Source organism: Dermacentor silvarum, chromosome 7 (genome assembly GCF_013339745.2).
Source record: "Dermacentor silvarum isolate Dsil-2018 chromosome 7, BIME_Dsil_1.4, whole genome shotgun sequence".
NCBI lineage: Eukaryota > Metazoa > Arthropoda > Arachnida > Ixodida > Ixodidae > Dermacentor > Dermacentor silvarum.
The window spans coordinates 38285566-38305959 of record NC_051160.1 but is presented as its reverse complement, the minus strand read 5'-3'; the positions used below and the strand labels follow the sequence as shown (position 1 = coordinate 38305959).

Here is a 20394-nt window from a genome sequence, read left to right as displayed (position 1 = left end):
GTTAATGTTTCATGACATTTCTCTGGGGACTGTCGTTCTCTAATTCCGAGGCCTAACTTTGTACATAATTCTGCTCACCCGGGACGGACCACACCCCAAAATTTGTAAAGAATGTAAGGCAAGGTGTCAGCAAGTTTAGATAAAGAAGAACTGTAGTGCCATATAGAATATATACTGTGATTTTCGCTCAAGGGACGCCGACGACGCCGACACCGTATTTTCTGCGACACGGGGCCCTTAACGCTATTGTGGTAATATCGACATACCAGACGAATTGCCGCCGTCGGCGTCGCCATAATGGTCGACATAAAAATGAAGCGCGATAATATGGTGGCCGCGCGCCCTATGCTGTAGGTGCGAGCGAAAGCTGGCGAGGGTAAGCCGAGAAGTATGGTGGCTTGATGCGGCGGTGTCTGCGCGCTCGCAATGGAGGAACACGGGGAGATGTGCGAGAACTAAGAGTGTGTGTACGTGGGAGGGGGGGGGGAGGGGGGCGGGAAGGGGTGTTCAGGTCAATGTGCATCTCATCTTCTAGTCCAGCTGCGGCGGCTGAGTGTGGCTGCGCACGTCCCATCTTGGAGGCAACCTGCGCTTGGTTCGCAGTGTATCCGACTAGATATAGCTGATGGCTTCCTGTGCGCTGTGATCTCGCTCGCCTAGTTCGCGTTGAAGTGATAGGCAGCACGAAGGGCAAATGAATCGTCACTGCTGCAGCTCTTCATCACGCAGCGTGTGTCCGCGGCCATGGAAAGTTATGTGTTCGTGTTTGCCTGGGTGCTCGGGACAACGTGAGTGGAAATTTAGTTACTAGGCGAATGCTTAATAGTTATGCAGCTGATAAAATGACTAACCTTACTTTGTGTAGCTACCAAATAATTTGTTATCCAATCAATGCTTCGCCTGTCGGGCGACACTGCTGTAACTTTCTTCTTTCCTTTAGTCGGTGGAACCGTGGTCCGTCTTGAACCTGCGTTTTGCCGCTGTTGGCGGGATATATTGATATGTTAGTATTCAATGCGAATGCGACGAATGAATACCCAGCACCTATCCGAATGCAACGAACCACTTGGGATGCAAATACAGACACAATGCACCTTTGAGTGGGGTAGCCAGAAAACTTGTTTTTCGGGAGGGAGCACGCAATTGACTGGGGACATGGAGGGTGAGGAAGGGGGCTGAAATGACTGGACGTGCGGCGCACAGACATGTTAGGAAGGGGGGAGCGTTTCACTCCAGACACGTCACTGGTAGGGCGTTTTCGTCAATGTTTATGGCTGTAGCTATCGAGAGTTCACGAATATTTCAGACGGACTTTCGTAGGAAGAGTCATAGTGCAGAAGCATATGAGAAAATTCGGTTTGATCAGACTCTCAAGTAGTGGGATTCAAGCTTGTCTACGCACGTGACCCTTTGAATCTAAGTCAGCCACGTCCACGATTACTAGTTCATCTGTGTCCCACATAGTATCAGTATGTGGCATTAGGGTCCCGTTTTTTCGCGCTCCAAGGTAATCTTTATGCTTCTAACCTAAATATGTTGTACATTTTCTGAGCATACCTTAGGTAGAAAATGTTTCATAGTAAATTTTCGCTTTAGAAAAAACGTGAACGTTTCTTCCTAAATAATCAACACAAGTTACATATGAGTTAATACCATTTAGCCCGTTCAGTGTCCACCGCTATATTTCCAAGGGTTTACAGGGAAATATTATAATTTAGACAGGTTGCAAAATAAATTGTGATGTTTTAATAATATAAATGAGTTCGTAAAACTTATGCTACCCTGAAAGTAACATATGAGTAAATAGCTCAAAACCTCGTAGAAACTTGAATTGTGCACAGCTTGCACTTTCAACATAGTTTTGCCTTCTCTTCACAGCTGTTATACATTTCCACAGTGCTTCCAGCAAAATGCATATTTCGATTTCAAATTTCAGACTCGGTAGAAAAAAAAGTACGTTTGAGAGGACGAGTGCTCAGTGCTAGTTACTTAAAACAGCAGTACATGCATTATAGCTTTGACAAGTTTCGACAATGGCTTCTGTATTAGAGCGCTCCGCGTATGAATAGCACAGGTGTTTTCCAAGTCCTATGACTATGCATTCTGCTCGAGGGATATCGGTGGTGTAACATGGATAAAGCAACACATTTTCCTGAAAAGAATTAGAGCAAAAGGCAAGCCAGAAACGAAATGATGATCGCACAAATGCGTTTGGAGACGACGGACATGCGATGAACCTCCTCCACTATGTGCTGCTGGCCAGTTTTCTCTTCAATACAACATTTGTGGAAGGTAAGCTCGCCTATATAATGCCGCTAAAACTGAAGTAATTATTTCTAAGTACTGTGACTAATTGTACCAGCTGCAGAACGCACTTGTCACTATACCTTTTGCATTAACACAGGCAGCAGATGGCAAGAATTCGTGTGCATACAAAAATCAGTATAGCAAATCAGTTCCACTGAAGCCTACAAGGAGACGGAAAGTTCATGAAGAGAAAAATTGTCATTCACTTGGCTGCAACATCAAGATAAAAAAAGAGGCATTCATGGACATTTCTCAAAAAAAATCTCCACTGTTCCAGAAGAATTTGTACCGGTACGCGAAGAAAACTCGTAAATAGCACTTTTCCGGGAAGGTCGCTTCACCATCTGATCTAACCAGGCTAGTAGATGGAAGACGGAGGACCAAAGCAGAGACGCAGAATAATGCAAATAAGTTCTGCGGACACCGGCAAATTGCAGAAAAGTTCGTGAAAGGAAAAATTGGCATCCACCCGACTGTAGTAAGATGGAAACCAAAACAGTTTTCTTCTTTCAAGGTAGGCTGGACGCGCAGACCAAGACGGATAATCAACTGTGAAGCTTGTACTCTACAAAATACGGTTTGGGTTTCCTTTTAAACTCCATCCTACAGGCGGGCGAATAACACTGATCATTTTCGTAACCACGAAAATATTTTTTTTTGTTTTTTGAGGGGGCTGAACTCAGGATACAGTACACAATTATTAATTTAGCTGCACGAAGTTTACCTGAGACATGCCAATGATGCTTCTATAACTAAGCTAATACTTTGGTTGGTATTGTGAACCACTGACGAAAACAGATTACCCGCTCAAGTTAAAGACAAGCACGATAAAGGGAACAGGGTGAGCCCTGCTGTGTTGCTTGTTTTGTTCTTGTCTTCTAGTTGCGCTAGTATTCTTATGACTAACAGTGTGCCTTGCGAAATGGTAATGTTGCTTGCGACACAATATTTAGGAGTAGCGGCATTTGTATTCTCTGATACTTTTACTTTGATGTATTCCGAATTATGGTTTCATTTGATGGGTCATTTATATGTAGCGCTGTTTGTCGCTGGTTGTTCAAGGGCGAGGAAAAGGAGGGTGCTCATTGAGACCAAAAGCAGGAAACTGTACAAGTAAGCCTTGGTGGAACTACAACCCGGAAACACAGAGGTGTGAACTTATAACGGAAGGATGTCCTCGCAAGAAGCGTAACTATTACCGTTCATGCAAGATATGCGCAGAAGTGTGCATCCTGCCGACGCGTAAGTCAAACGGCACTTCAAGAAATCTGGTCATTCGGGCTGTTCCGCACGTGTTTAAACTTGCCTCGTGTGAGGTCTAAAAAGTTGCTCCGTACCTCATTGCGAAACACAATAATGCGCACCTATACTCTGCATGGCACCGCTACATCCGTGGTTGCTGAGTTTCAGTCTTTGTGAGATAAGAGGGTGGGAAGGCTGTACATTAGTCCACTTGTTTTTCTGACTGCTTACGCAAGTATGCATAATATTAACAATAAATTTCTTCAAGGAACATTCGTAACAAAAGTTGGGGTGCCTTCCCGTTTCATTGCTTGAAGAAAAAATGTTTAGTAAATTGATGGAGTTTAATGATGATTTGTGATATGCGTGTGAGCAAGCTATTGCTGTTGTCAACAGAAAGACAATCATTACTTTAAAATATTACTCAGTAATAGGAGAAACATTACACTGAAGCTGTACAGAACAGCGAAAAGACACCATTGTCCCAAGTCCTACTCACTTGTTGTTCGGTAGATAATTTTTCGCATGATTTGCGCCCCCAATTTTACAGCTCCCGAAAGCAGGCTCAAAATTTGGTGACGTTCTGTATAGGCAAGTTTAACAGCTCTTCGCGCTTTTGCAAGTATTGACACCTTTAATTTCAAGTTTATTTCAGAATATAAATATTAGTCGATACTATAAATTCTTCAGAGAAAATAAATTTCAAATGGCGTAGAAATCTCGGCTTAAACTGCCACAAATTTCAGTATGGAAGTGGTCCTGGGTTGAAATCTTTCCTGAATAAAAATGCGAATGCCACTTTTCACTCGTCCTTAGCATGCTAGGTAGAGCAAAGAAAACAGTGGCCAAGCACACGGCGTCTGGCTGTAATAATATCTGCCTCCAGCAGTAGGAAAAATGGTGGTTCCGCCACTTAGATATGCGTAACATTCACAGTGTGTTGAAACTCCTTAACAATTGCACCCATTCAAGCTAATATAATTTTGCCACCTCAGGCAAATATTTTCACTCCTATATTAAACAGCATATGCGTATACGCGTTTCTATGTTCTTGCGTAAGGAGAAACACGTCACTTTTTACTTTCGGGTACAAAAAGTAAGGGCCAAAGCGGGAAAACAAGCCTAGAATTTCAGCAATCTATAACGTGATATATTTCAGCATTCGGGAAGCTAGCGAAAATGATGTCAAGTTGACCATGAATGGGAGTCGGGGAGCGAAGCAGCTTGAAATGCAGCGAGGCACAAAAAGAAGCCTCTGCCTGAAATACATGTCTATGGATAAATTGTAAGCCCGAATTCCCCTATATTGATCGGTATATTTGCAAAAAAAGGCCGCGACGCAAATTGAGAGGATCGCAGCTCTAGTGGCGCTTCTAAAACTTCAAATTGCTCCGTTTGCGTCGTCCTGCATAATTTCTTCAGAGCTGCACAATGCTAAATGCCGTGTGGTCGTTACATAGAGCTGCTTCAAATGGCTGCGATTCGCACAAGTTCAAAAATCAGCATGAAAGATGTCTCATAGTACTAAGCATAGCCTTGTTAAACTCAACCGCATTGCAGACGTTTATGTTTGGCAAAAAAATGGCAAGCCCCAGTGCTCTGCCATTGTCATAATCAGAACGGATAAACTATGATTGCCACGCAACATATAGGATCCTGGTCAGGTACAATCAGTGAGATGTTTGAAGAAAGATGTTCCTGTTAGGATCATTCATTTCAACGTAATGAACCAACTGGTTTGCGGTCACCTCTAATTATCAAATAAATATAAAATGCATAAGTTCAGAAGCTTGACACATCAGCAATGCTGAAAAGGATAGCTACATGGTTCTGACTGAAGCAAAATAATTTGCTCCAAAACATTTTCGATCAATCAGTCAATCAATTATTCACAGTGATTGCAATGCTTAACGCTCGTTTTGAATTCTACAGATGGTATTATATTTATATGCGGTTGCCACATGCTGGCCCAGCGCGGTGCACAATGTGACTGCTGCTGATCAGAAATCATACACACTTATTGTGTGTATGATTGCTATCAAAATAATAAAAAAATATAACTTAAAGAGCCCGAAGACACATAACGCATGCGCCTGGTCGCGTTGTTCACACTTATCCTTGTTTATTTTTTTTATTCTGCCGCAAGAATGCTTACTCTGCCAAAAGGTCCATAGACTTTGCTGACGTTTCACATTGAGCTAAATAACATAAGGCCTCTATGTATGCATAGGGACGATTATTGTTACGTATGTTTTCCCCTTTGTTTGCAGAGTAATTTCAAGGTTAAGCTAAGATGAGTTTACTAATAACGTAAAGTCACGCAAATGCTGCTTGTACAGGGGGTAAATGCACTATGCTGGAGAACATTTTTGGTCAGTAAGCGCATGAAGAAGCAAACGTTAGTCTTTGTTATTTTGCAATTATTCTGTATATTAGGTATTAAATTCAATCGCATTCCACGACATTTTCATTTTCAGTACTTTTACAGAGCCTGTGTACAGTTACATTCGTATTAAATTTGCTAGCCAGTACGGTAATGCCACGTTCAGGGGCGATAATTTATACATAAACAGAAACACCGGATGTCCCACAGCTTCAATAGGAAAGGGAAGCTTTTTTTTGGGGGGGGGGGGGCGCACTCGAGAGCAGAAGTGCCTCGCTTCTGGACTGGCGTGGTGCAAAGAATCAGCTGTATCAAATAGGGTGCGCAGCTTTCAAGCGACACTGTCGCCTCAAAATGCAATGTTACAGTGGTTAGCCACAAATTTGTTGGCCAATATCTCTAAACACATGCTCTTCACAAGTATTCAAGAAAGTTAGTTGCGTTCAAGTGCCTATTAGAAATGCATATATAATCTCAAATTAAAACACGGCTCAGTAGCTCACTGGCTAAGGTGTCGTACATTAAATATTGAGGTCGTGGTTTTGATCCCGGTCGCCGCGGACGCGTTATATTCATATCACCATTTTTACATGCAGTGCTGTAGAAATTTTATTCGCTAAGAATAAAGAAGTTGGCTTTGAAATCATTGTCACCTACCGATGTACTGACCTTGCTTGTCAGCCAAAAATGGTTCTTCTAAATGGAATCAACTGCGCCTTTAGGAAGCGGATCAGCAACTAGTTTTCGTGTTCGTAGAGAGAGAGATAATTTATTTGAAGGAAGGCAGAGAGGTCGGCCTGAGCTAGCATGCTCTAGCCTGCTACTCTGCACAGGGGCAGGGGGGAACGGGGACATAAAGGCTGGATGAGGGGTGATGATGACATAGAAGAAGGATGTACAACGGTAAAGGCAAGTTCAGCATCCTCATGGCTATCAACAAAGTCCAAAAAGGTCCTTCAAACGTGTCATCTACCTTCCAGAGCATGGACGGAGTCACGAATACAATTGAAAGTTCACAAAAACTCGCCGCGAAGAAGCTTGTGTATGGGCTTCTCCTGCGTGAGCACCACAGGTGCCAAGCAAGGTAATTAAATTATGTAAAGAGCAGCGATCAGCTGCTCCAGTACGGCGAGGACATGCACGGCGCTTTTAGCGGCCGGAGTCTGGAGACCACAGAGAATCACGCGCATTGATTCTAGCAGGCATTTCAGCATTTTTTCAACGCTTTCTTGGTCATTATTTTCAGCTCCTTGCTTGCCTATAGGGTTATCGGCTTTACTAGCCCTATAATCCACTTCTTGACGTAGAGGAACACTACGGCATGGTATCGTGGGCGTGGATCTACTGGGTAGCGAAGGCCACTCCGTGTCTGTGCCACCCAGGGGCGACGAATGTGCGCCCTGTGCTCTCGGAGATCCTGAATTTGCTGTAGGCGCGGTTACCGTCCTCGATGCCGGCAAAGGCAGAGGTTGTCGAGGCCCCTGCGGCCCACAATCCAGTTCTCCTGAAGTCATTGGATGGCGCTTCTTATGCGAGCGTTGTCTGTCTCGGCGAACAGATTGAGCAGCCTGTCTATGGGAAGACTTGTTTTTTGCCATTTTCCGGAGAATACGAACTTCCTGCTGCATCTTTGGGCAATCCTTCGACGTTGCTTCGTGAGAGCCAGGACAGTTGGGACATTTCAATGAAGGTGCATCACAGTCGGCGGTATTATGTTGCCCACCGCAACGCTGGCAGGTCACTTGATTTCTGCACACAGCGCTTACGTGACCAATCTTGAGACATTTGCGACACTGCAGAGGCCTCGGGACGAATGGTCGGACGTGGTGTATCACGTACCCCACTTTGACAGTCATTGGCAAAGTTGACGAAGCAAATACTAGTTTGATGCACCGGGAGTTCCCCAAGCGGTGAATCTCAAGAATCTGCACCGATGAACTCAGTAATTTCCTGAGGTCAACATTCTTGAAGTCAAGGTCGATATCAGAAATTACACCAGTCGTTGACTCCTTCCCGTAAGTAAAAAAGGAACGGACGGGAATTCCGCTTAATGTTGGAATAGTCTTTAACTTCTCTATTATAGTTGAACTCTTGGCATCTACCGTCAGGATGTTTTTTCGAGAGTTGATCCGGATTTCGTTGACTTGACCAGGGGCCACACTTTCAAAATATTCATATAAAAACTGCCTACTTAAGGAGTTCAGGTTGTGTGACGCCGTAAGCGGCACGTAAGAGACCATGAAAGACTGCTGCTCCCACTCCTTAGATGAAGTCTGCTCACTTGACATCTGGCGCATCCTCTTCTTCATACGACGGCCCATGACCACGGTGTATTCGTTGTCGGAGTCCATGGCTTCGGGCGTTGAGCTCTCCCGGGAATGGAGCTGGTCCGAGCTGCCAAAGTCACGTTGCCTAAACATGAGCGATGAAGTAGACGGCTGACCTTGTTCAGGTGGTCGTGCGAGCGTTTTCCTGCTCATTCTTGATGAGAATACGTTGACGAAACTGGCAGAACCGTAAAAGACTGCATAATAGCGAGAGGCCCAGAGCACCGGTGAGCCCTGAGCACTTCTTTCTCTTCCTCATCCTTCGTGTTCGTAAAACTGCTGATAGTTTATGACCTAGTATATCAGGTAGGGAGGCCTAGTATCATCATCATCATCATCATCAATCTATATTTATGATGATGATGATACTAGGCCTTCTTACCTGATATACTAGGTCTAGTAAATCACCTCACGAATACGCAATCAGAGGAATGCATGGAAGATGTTCCTATTAGCGTACGGGCCTGCGCTCTTTCAATTAGGGCAAGTGATATCTGATGACTGCCAGACAGGTACTAGAATATCTATAAAACAGTTGTTGGTAAACATACAGCAAACGACCGCACTTCGTACTAGCTATAATGGTTACTTTGGATATTGCGTGTTATCATTACACATGTATATATGTCTTGATAAAGAGCCACAGTGTACCAAACTTAAATGACTGATTGCATTAGGTAAAAAAGTTCCCCCAGGTGTGCGCAAGAAATGCGTTTCTGGGTGGCACCATCTTCTTCAGCGAAAGTGCGTGCCAGTATCGTTGGCCTGACATCAATACTTTTTCGAAGCTGGCTATGTTTACTAAGATATGTATTTTGGGTTCTACATTCAATTTTCAGAAGGCACACCGAAGAAGAATCCCTGTCCCGGAAAGATTAAACAAACACTAAAAAACTTGAAAAATAAAATGAGAAAACCAGCTTATATGAGTCCTTTCTCATTTCGTACGGAGCGTAAAAGCACAATTGCTGGCGCTGCTCACAAGTGCCAATGTAAAGGTACAATCAAGTTATGAATATATTTAAGTCAGCCAGCTATAATGTAAGACATGGTATATTGTGGCGCCGAAACGGTTTACCTACCTCATATTTTGCGACAAATTAAACATTTATTCTTCAAAGGATGTCCCAGTTCTGCCGGCATCGTTGTCAGTTGTGCTCACATTTACTGTTGTTGACGGCTTATGTTAATCGCAGAAAAAGTGCTGGAAAACTGCGAAGTACACTTGCATTCATTACACTTACTTATTTTACATTCATTATGACAAAGTATGCAGCAGAGTTGATGCATGCGGCCGACATAGGGCTACCAGCGGATGATGCAGGCGATTTTCAGAGACTTGCGAATGAGGCGACATATCTATGCCCTATTTGCGCACATACGAATCGGGATGTGTGACTTTTTTTTGTAAAAACGAGTAATGAGGTTGTTAAGCCGCTCATCTCTCAAACATGCTGGCTAGGCGGCGTGACGCAATAAGTATATAAGAAACTTCCCGGCTCTCTCGCTCTGCTCGGTAATTCACTGTGCGTGAAGCGCTTTAATGCATGGGTAATTACCTACTAATCCCTACCCATGAATGTGGGAGAGTTGGCACCGTCACCAAAGGTGAAGGGTGATGATGTCGCATGCCCTTTTGTCAGGTCTAAATGCCTACGACAAAAGACCCACAATAGCAAGCGCCGTTTAATCGGTCTGAGACCTGCACGGAGACGGTGCCAAGAATTCCCCAATCGAAGAACAACCCAGTCGCCGAAAGCTCATAGAGGCCAACGTAGTGGAAGCGTAGGATTCGACAAAAACGCTCCTTTGATGAAGTGCTTATTAATTGCCGGTGCGCGTGTCACTTCTGGTATTTTACGAAAATAGGCTTGCGCACAAATTACGAAGAAACGTGACGATAGAAATTCGAGGCACCCATGAAGCGAGGATTCGCTAAGAGCGTGGGAATGGCACGTAGATAGTCATGATAGGAAACAGTGCCAAACGCTTGCCTAAAGTATAACAACTCTCCTAAGAAGATTAGGCACAGCCCAGTAGGTGGTTCAAATTTAACTGTAGCCGAATTTTGGAGAGAATGTTGAGGCAGGCCAGCAGTTATCAATGCGCATTTTTATTGTTTACTGAAATGAATTAAAAGATTGTCTGGAAACCATTCCTTTTACCCTAGGCTGTAATCAATACACTGATAAATCTGTAAGACTCCGTACGATGCAACGCTATTCTGGGCCGTAACCATTTAGTTGTCGAACATTGTGACTCAGTTGGTCGTATGTAGAGACAGTTGTAATAGGCTGTAGTTTGGAAAAAGTAGAAACATAAGGCGATCTTTCATTCTGTGTTTATCATCAGTGTTGTTCTGCAAACTGTGCATTTGACTGCGTAAATATCTTCAGTGCAATATATTGTAGCGTAAAATGCGATCACTACTTATTCCGCACCGGACAGACGAGGCAAGCACACAGCATATCCGTAGGCATTCTGCTGATTTTGATTTATTTGGCTTTTAGTTACTTGAATTATACACTTTGGACTTGCACATTAAATAAATATGAAATATTAGCAGCACTCGCTGTGACCTGCTCTCTTGGTGTCTACGGCGCGAATTCTCGACTGGCGCCTCGGGAAGCGTCCCAACACCCCGCCAGAGAGCAAAAAAAAAAAAAAAAAAAAAAAAAAAAACACCAATTCCCCACTACTCGTTCTCTGTCTTGCTGTAGTTTCTTTTAGCTTTGTTTTGGTGGCGACTGGTGTAGACAACGACGTGTTCCTAGGGGCCCTCCTTCTGAAATAGGAGCACGCCAATTCAGTATACGCAGACGTCTGTGTATATTTCAATTGCTTTGCCCGGTTCGAAGTGACGAAACACCGGTGCCGTGTTTAAGTTTGATTTGAGCGTTCGCATGGCCTCCTTGCATGCCAGACACTATACGAAAGTCTCATTATGCTTAGTCAACGTTGTTAGTGGTCGGGAAATCCGTGTAAAGCCTTTAATGAAGCGCCGGTAATAGTTACAGATACCGAGGAAGCTCTGTACCTGCGTCCTGCGTTTTTCTTTTCGGTGTCGGCAATTTCTCGATGGCAGCTACGTTCTGTGGATCAGGGATTATAATGTCACCACTAAGTACGTGTCTCAGGTACCTAATTTCCTCGCGGGAAAGGTGCATTTCTCAGGTTTTAGCCTCAAATTAGCTCTTTCTAGGGCAACAAATACTTTCCCGAGACCAACCAGGTGGCCGCCATCGTCTTTGACAAAGGACTATGTCATCAAGATAAGCCAAGCATACCTTCCAGAGGAGACCACTTAGTACTTTGTTTATCAGCCTCTGAAACGGAGCTGGAGCTTTACACAGCCCGAAAAGGGCCACATTTATTTCATATAGTCCTCGCCCCCTGAGAAAATGCTGTTTATTCTTATCCTTCTCTCGATTTCCAATTTGCCAGTGGCCTGATGTCGTGAAGTAGCGGGATCCCAGGAGCACATCAAGAATGTCGTCGATCCCCGACAAAGGGTGCACGTCTCTCTCCATGACGGCATTGACTCTTCTCAAATGAACCCAGAAGCAGCCAGCCACCGTTCGGCTTCTTTACTAGTACAACGGGGGATGACCAAGGGCTATTCGACTCTCTGATCACTCCGTAACGAAGCATCTCGTTAACCTGCTGACTAATCACTTCTCTTTCGAAGGAGAAATGCCGGTACGGATGTTGATGAATTCAAGCCGAATCACCCGTGTCTATGACATGCTCCGTTACGTCAGTCCTTTGAATTGGGTTGTGTTCTTACAAGTGACACCGTCTCATCTCTGTCAAAAGTACTGTACTAGAACTAGTACACTTGGTTTCGGATCCCCACCCCTTGAACAACTGTATATTTCATTTTGGCTAATTCCGTTGCTTGTACCCAGTGGGCGCGCACACAAGCCCTAACACGGGGTAGAATCTACTGTTTAATCCATATCTACAAATTTCGCGCCAATTCCAGCAAAACTGCCGAGTCGTGACGACTTGGGATCTGTACTCGCTTTCCATTTATTTCCGCGTGCCTGCTTTATGTAGCTGCGTTGTGCTTTTCACAGTGTTAGTACATATGTAGCGTGTGTTACAAACAAACTGTTGAATCTGCGGCTTGATTGCAAAGAAAGGAACACGTGATAAAATTTGGTTTACTTGGTATAGTAAAGCAGGCGTTAGCAGTTACAAATTTGCGCTTGTTTTTCTAGTCGTGTTCCAGCATGGATACAGCGTTTTTTCTCCCGAAGGAAGCCGTTTTGTCGCTTGCGCTATGCTCTGGGCGCAGTTGAGAGTGCATAAAACATAGAAGAGAAAAGTGATATTGTGATTGTCCCGACAGAGCCAGCTGAAAATAATGATCAGGAGGAAAGTGACGACAACCGCTATGCTTTCGACGTGACGACGTGTGCGGTTAGTATAGGCTAGCACAGCCTGCACCAATATTCTGCGAAAATGGTGTTACTGAAATGGCGTTACTGAATACACCGTAGCCGCACCCGCCATGGGGGAATTGCCGTCTCAACGCCTTCTGGGCGTTATTTTATGTGTATTTGGACGCTCATTGCGGATTGTCAAGGTGACTACCCCGAAAAAATCAGACAACAGCTGCGATGCCGATTTTGTTGCACCCTGAGCATCATCGAAATGTGAGAAGAGCACGGGCATTTTTGTGCTTCGAAAAGGGTACTTTAAAATTTTCATATAAGGAGCTAGGAACGTAACTATAAGTTCCTTGGCCGATTGAAACCCCATGCGTCTAGTGCTCTAGATGAAGTTCACCTATTGTATCTTCAGAATCAATACATATTTCACGTTAATTTTTTGAAGACGTGATATTTGTATCATTCTTTTATTATTCACAAACGTTGAGGAAAATCGCACTGGCTCTCTTATCAAGGGTCATCACGGGTTAAGAAGAAGATATCCTTTCTTAAATCAACTAAAATAGACCTAAAACTGGCTACACATTATGGATATTCATGAGAGCAATGACACCTACTGGTACCTGGGTAAGGACAATGTAGTCAAGTTAAATGGACAGTGCCTCACATTCAAGACATCATGTTGGGCCTGCACGACATCCTCATTTTTTTCCAAAATTGACCTCGTGCATCCACCAGTTACCCGTGGCACCACTAAACGTTCCAAAGACGGCCATTACTACGCCTTTTTACATATTCGCGTTCCCGCAGATGTCATTCGGCCTTCGCAACACCGATCAGTTGTTTCAAAGATTCATCGACGATGTGGTAAGAGGTCGGAATTTCTGGTAGGTCGTAATTTCTGATGTGGTAAGAGGTCGGAATTTCTGGTAGGTCGTAATTTGTTAGCCGCGAACAGCACTCAGGAAAAGCGCGAAGAGAACTTACGTATCGTTTTCCGGAATAGAGTGAGCATGGTGTTCCCGTCCGTGCTATTTGCAGTCATGATGTCTAGGTCATGCTGCCGTCCCCAACACATTCTCATCACTATTTGCTTCAAGCTGTCGTGCCGTCAAGCAAAACTTCTCGGCGACCATTTCTGCTACCTTGATAAAACAGTGATATTGACGTCACCAGTATAATACGGAGTTTTGCGTGCATGTGGATTCAGCGCTCTGCCTAAGGAATTTGCTTACACTGAAAAATATCTTAGGTGGTGATGGTGGTTACATCTTCATTTAAAATCATGGCGGGGTCTCAGGGTGGCCCCTGTTAGGGGCAACTCCCTCGGCCCAAGAGAGAATTTTCAGTTGTTCCCCGAGATCGGCGGTAGTCCTAAGTACGGCCTCCCAGGTAAGTTTGGAGGGGGCTGGCAAGAGCGTATTTGGGGGAGGAAAACCCCTACATACCCAGATGATGTGGTCTTGTGTGGCCAATTCGTTCATGTTACACTTTTCACATATGGGGTTAAATTCCACATTAGTGATAATCGCCAACCTGTGTGGACTGAGAAAAGAGTCTACCTGAAGCTGGCGAAGGACGGTGGACTGCGCTCTGGTAAGGTCCCGATGAGGCGCCGCGTAAGTGCGCCTCATTTCTTTATACAAGTTTCTGATTTCATAGCTAGTTTCTTAGGTAGTTTCTTCATTAGACTTGTTTTCAGTGAAGTCGAAATTCACAAACATGGCAAGAAGCAACAAAAAGACACACATAGCGACGTCTTCGTGTTTTGCTGCGTTCAACATTGTCTTAGTATTCGTCTGTTGAAATCAAAGCTATGTGGCGGCAACTCGTTAAGTCAATTGTATATTTTCACCCTTCTCAACTGTAACATTATCCGAACTACACTCTCAACTGTAACATATCCGAACTACAGTCTATATAGTGCAGCGATAATTATGTAGGTTCAATAATACACGTCTTTTTAGTCTAGTTAGCAAACTGTGTCGCAGCTATCCACTCAGGCGCTTTATTTTGTGGCCGCTTAGAGGACCGCATGCATATATATTCATGCTAGAAATTTCAGGTGTGGGCCGAAAACTGCTCCGACAGAAATTCCCGCTCACATATGCCAACTGAGCTTCGGTGTGACGCTCAATCTGTTATGTCAGACTCTGGGTAGATAGCGGTGGCTACCTGGCTTATTAGGCTCAACCCAGTAGTCTATCTGTAGTGATGTGAATTGCTCACATGGAGCTCAAAAAAGTTGGCTGTTATGCTGCGTTTCTTCAACATTTATTACAGAATTATGATGGACGCACGCAGCTGTTTTCTCTAACGGAGCTGTAAATTGCCGTCATTTCTTAGAAGCTACTAAATTCTCACTAACAAAAACACGACTAACTAGCGTACTACTAAAATAAGCAGCCGAAGTTTGGAGGCTAACAAAGGAGCTTGAGAAAAAAAAATTTAGGACCGCGCAACAGCTACGCGAAAAGAAATGTTAGACGAAACATGAATATAATGACAGCGGGGTGGATTAAATAACGAATAGAGTAGCCGATATACTAGTTGATATTAAAAGGAAGACATTGAGCTGCTTAGGCCATAAATTGCATAGGGCATGGTAACTAGTGGTTTATTACAGTTACAAAATAGGTGACAGAGGCAGGTAAGCAAGAAAATTAGGTGGTGTGATAAAATGAGAAAATTTGCAAGCTGCTGCTGCTGCTGCTGCTGATAACGATGGTGAAATGAGCTGTTGGCCAAACGGCGCTTGACGCCTTTGTAACTGATTCATAGAATTGTCACGCATCTACTACACCCTGTTGGTATGATGAAATATGAAACATAATGCTTGCTGTGGTTGACATGCTTTAATCTTCAAACTGTGAGAGTGACAAGCCATAGATTGCAGGAAGCACCGTATTAGCCAATACGGCAGCAAAGCTGTTGAAGTTATTTGCGCGGAAATGTAAAACATCATGGTTATGCGGCTGTCACACTTCAAAGGTATGCTGGTGTGAGCAAAGGGGCAGATCGTAGAGGACGATCTGCCCCTTTGCTATTGGCGCTATTGACGTGTTCTTTTGACAGGATCGCGCAGATCTGTGGGTATTTAAGCCGGTGGTTCTTCAATAATAAAATCAGCTGTTAGAAAGTGCTCGTCCTTGTGTTCTCCTTTTTCTTCGTCCCTGTTTGTTTGCGCAAAAACTTTAAGAAAATGAATCGTAGAGACCATATGTCTGTTACTCTAGAAGGCAGAAATTCGGTCCAAGACGGGCCTCTGCTGCAATGTTGATGAAGGAGTGAAAATTCAAATGCATTATGAGGGCAACATATATTTACAGCCAATGGTTCTCTAGCAACACACACTTGAGCTAAGAGGAGCGAGTCCCGCGATTCATTTTGGAGAGACCAGAAAGTGCGCAATATTCTTAGTTTCACTCACAGGTGCTGTATAGCGTAAGCAACAGGATATTGTGCAACACGCCACATGTGCCTCAATGTACGGGCACAGCTTGGAGAACTTCGACCAATTCAGATTCTAGGCAAGGAGACAAAAACAAAGAAAGCACGGCAAGAAAACGGAGAATTCAGAGAGGTGCACAGAAACACACAATAGCTCTTTTGTTCAAGGCCGGAACGATGTGTGGAATACGTAGAAAAAAAAGCGTCGCACACTTGTGCGACCTTCAGGAATCACCGCACAGGTTCCTGCGATGTCCTTTTTTTGCGTTCGTCGAGTTGTATTAGGAAATTAAAGCGCGTCAATAAACCGAACAATTTATAAGATTCACCGCATATCACACAGGGTGCTGTCTTGCTTCTCAGCAAGTTTGAATTCGGTGCCACATTTTAACCTCCCTCTACATCTCTCCCCCCCCCCCTCCAAAAAAAAAAAAAAAAAAAAAGAAGCAAGAGTTGCTATACCGAGTTTGGGCAGGCAAACTAGTGACTCACTGCAAACCTAAGCACATTTATTTTTTGTCCCTACAACAAAAATCATCCGCGCCCGTTTCCACATATGTGTATTTGTTCTACTCTCAGTGGACCCAGGAGAAGAGGAAGAAACGTGTATAACACTTGCGCAACATTTATCTCGCGTATAGTGTTTTACTTCGAAGGCCGTAATTAACCACCCGCATTAAGCTTTCATCTCAATATAGCCCTAATGGCGCTCTTAATGTTAAAAAAAAACTTGAACTTGGTGACAGTTGGACTTCTCAGAACACATAACAACCTTTCAACGCGAATTGTAAAACATACGATCGACAAAATAAAATGCCCAAATAAATATTTCAGGGCAATTGTTCTAATTGTTGCGCACACGTTAACATGCGCATTGAATAACCTTCTTCCAGTTTCCGGTAAGTTCACTCAGGACTGCAATGAGTCTTTCTACATATACATCGTAGTATGTGCGACCATATGGAAAATACGATTATGTATTAATTACCTCGAAACACTATACGAAACTAAAAAACTTCAAATATGTGCCAGTAATTGCACGTAACACATAATTTTAGATTCTTTAACAATGCACCCAACATGCTGAACAGTCCCTTTATTCGCAACGCGTTGGTTCTAGCAATTTGGCCATTTACCTTATGTCTTATGTCCCTGCAATAGAAATTTGGCAACTTAGTTCTCTGCATCTAAGAAAAAAAATGAAATATGGAAACTTGCATGCCCCTGAATTTTAACGCAACTCACGAGTTCTTCCGAAAAAAGTAAAAGCACAGTTATGCATCGATGATTTGTTGTGATAAGTTTGATAACGCTAGTGAGTTGTCAGTAATGTATACTGAAATTAAATCAGTCGGCATCTTGTGTTTTCTTTTCCGCCTTTCTTCTTCTTTTTTCATACGAATCGCAAAATTCTGAGGTGGCTTACAGTAACAGGATTTGCCTCTCCCTTATTTGAACTTGAAATATACTAATATACTTATACTAAAAAGCAGTGTTCAGGTAAACTTGTCTTCATCTGGAACCGGAAATGTGGGCGCACGACGGCTTGCTTTCACACAGCTATGTGCTTCTGGGGTGCCACTGACGCGGTGCCCTAGCGGCTATGCTTTAGCGCTGCTAAGCACGAAGTCACGGGATTAAATTGCGGCTGCAGCGGCCGCATTTAGATGTTGGCGAACAGTTAAAACGTCCGTGTCCCATGCATTGAGGGCACGTTAAAGATCCCCTTTTGGTTAAAATTAGTACCCAGGCGTGCCTCATAATCAAATCATGGCACGTAATACTCCAGAATTCAATTCAATTTTTGGGATAGAGTTCACTATGCTGCGCCCTTCATAAACAATTTTTTACCCAGAAAGATTTAACGCCAATATCAGAAATAGTCTAGCCAAAGTTACGGCGCACTTAACTCACGCCGTCGTATCACAGTGCGAAGGAAACATGGCTCGCAATAAACTACATATACAACGAAAGAACGCACGGGAAACTGATTTGTTCTAACTGAAAGATCCAAGGAATCCGCTACCGGCCCATCGCATATTGACTTGAAGTAACCGAAGCATCACCAACGGATAGGACCTATCACTACTGCGAATTTTCAGTGCATTGCTAAATAAATAGTGGTTTAGAGATAGGGGAATAATATAGGTATCCGGCAAATCCGCATTAGTACCGCGATATCAGATGGTACCCTACTGGATGTTGGTCTTGTGGAACTTAACAGTTATTCAGCAGATTGAGTCTCAGAAAGGCTGGCGTCATGTCACATTCTATACATTGGATCACGAACCGCTGTATTACGTTACCCTTACTTTATTACATTAGTGTATTACACGATGCTTCACGGCGACATGCATCTTTGTAGTTCATTAGAGTCGGCCAAACTGACAAGTACCGTTTGCTCAAAAGTTACCCGCGCAGAAGCGTTTTCGTAAGCTTTTCTTTAGCATGATTGGCTACAAAGGGACGATTAATCAATAATTCTGTAAGGTGTATTTTATTTCAGAGCAATACCCTTGTCCGAGCCACCCACGCAATTTTCAAATGTGTGGTGGTTTGCGATTTCAACACCATTTATTTTTTAACATTCCATCATAATGATGTCCCATTATATGTGAATCATTGACAGGATTGCCGTCCGGCGTATGCAGGCACACTAGGGGCTGCAGGATTATCATGACATGGCATGACAAGAACTCTAATGAGGTCCTGACGAGCTCACGGCCGGGGTGGGGGGGGGGGGGGAGCAGGGATTAGCCGATGACTTCACCATGACGGGAATGACAGGCCGAGACCCACCGCAACATCATGGGCCTTCTGGACGGCCTGGAGTTGTTGCAGATGATCAGGACACTGAAGGTCGGATTCCCAGGATTCCTTGATTATCAATACCATGGGTACAGACTCAACGGCTTTCCGATTCAGTGATGAATTAAAACAATCAGCAATATAATAGAAAGCTAAGGCTAACAGCACGCAGGATGACAGCGAATTCTCCAGAAGCCAAAAGTTTTGATCATTAAGAACGTTTGAGTGTTTTATTGCTTCTTCAACTTACATGAATAAAGCAATGCACCAAAGTTTCCGCAAAAAACTTCCTCTGTTTACCTATAAGCATGGACGAGCTTAAACTAGAAAAAAAATGCACAAATGTTCAAAACGCGTAATTTAAAAATTAAAAGTTGTCATGGACGATGCAACACTTCTGATTACTTTTACACGATAGAGTGTCGCACCAAGTAAGAAAATACAAAGTTATTGCGTGCACAGAGAAACACAGCCTGTGAAAGTACACACAAGTTGGCAGCCCATCAGGAATGTCAATGCCTTCCACAGCAGCGTAGCTCCGACACAACTATGCACTCAAACGGCTCTACATACTGATACATGCATATAGCATGTTTCTTGTGGACGATGCGCGCGGGCGCCCCGACGAAGAAGACGAACTGCTTCTTGCTTTCGAGCTGTCGGCTGAACTGGCCAGCGCTGCAGTTGTCCCATAGAGAAAGGAATTCAACAAGAGGGGACACTCCCATAGGGCCCAGCGGCCGAATTGACTGCAGCGTGCCAAGCGGTCGGTGTCAAACACTTACATCACTTCCGGTTTTGGTTTTGGGCGCGCGTATTTTGAACGCAAGCTAGCACGCCGGCTGTGCCCCCCCCCTCCCCCCCTCTTTTTTTTGCTCTTCGTGCAGAATCGGTTTATTATTTAGTAAAAATGATTGCGAACGATCTCGTAAAGTCCCATCGAATCTGTGCCACGTGCAATTTCACAAAGTAGACGCAAAACCTTTTGTGCAATGAGGAAATATTCATTTTGCTCTATATAAAAGCTCGTTCCGCGCTTTTTGTGCGTTCATCCAACGTTGTGACACCAGCAGGTAAGGCAGTAGTTCCTGTATGAAGCTCCGCCGGACGGCACCAGCTGAAAAAAAAGTAAATTACAAGCATGTTACATTTGCAAGCACGTAGCAGCATGTTACAAGCATGATCATTTTGGTATTTAGACATAGGAATAATGCGTGTAGAGGCGAAACGTGCGAAAACGGTGAATGGGCGGCTTTACAAACAAAAGCAATTCGCTTTTACATACATGGCGCAGAAAATACCCGACTCACCCCAAACATATATGAAAACATCTGGTTTCCAAGCGTTCCCCCATTTCCGGGCATTATTTCCTGCACTTTGGCAGCACAAATACACGAGCGACTTCGCGTTTCCAAAACTTGGCCTCGGGCGACGCGACGGTACGCTACATACACAGAGACGGACGCAACAGGCACTCAAG

General features: G+C 43.9%; 1 long non-coding RNA gene across 1 annotated transcript; it reads left to right on the top strand.

Moving 5' to 3' along the window:
- Positions 1 to 2123: 2123 nt before the first annotated feature.
- LOC119459470 (uncharacterized) lies at positions 2124 to 9190 on the top strand. The gene is made up of 3 exons (XR_005193620.2): positions 2124 to 2292; positions 3370 to 3549; positions 9099 to 9190. It is a non-coding gene; the product is annotated as an uncharacterized LOC119459470 (long non-coding RNA).
- The last annotated feature ends 11204 nt before the right edge of the window (positions 9191 to 20394 follow it).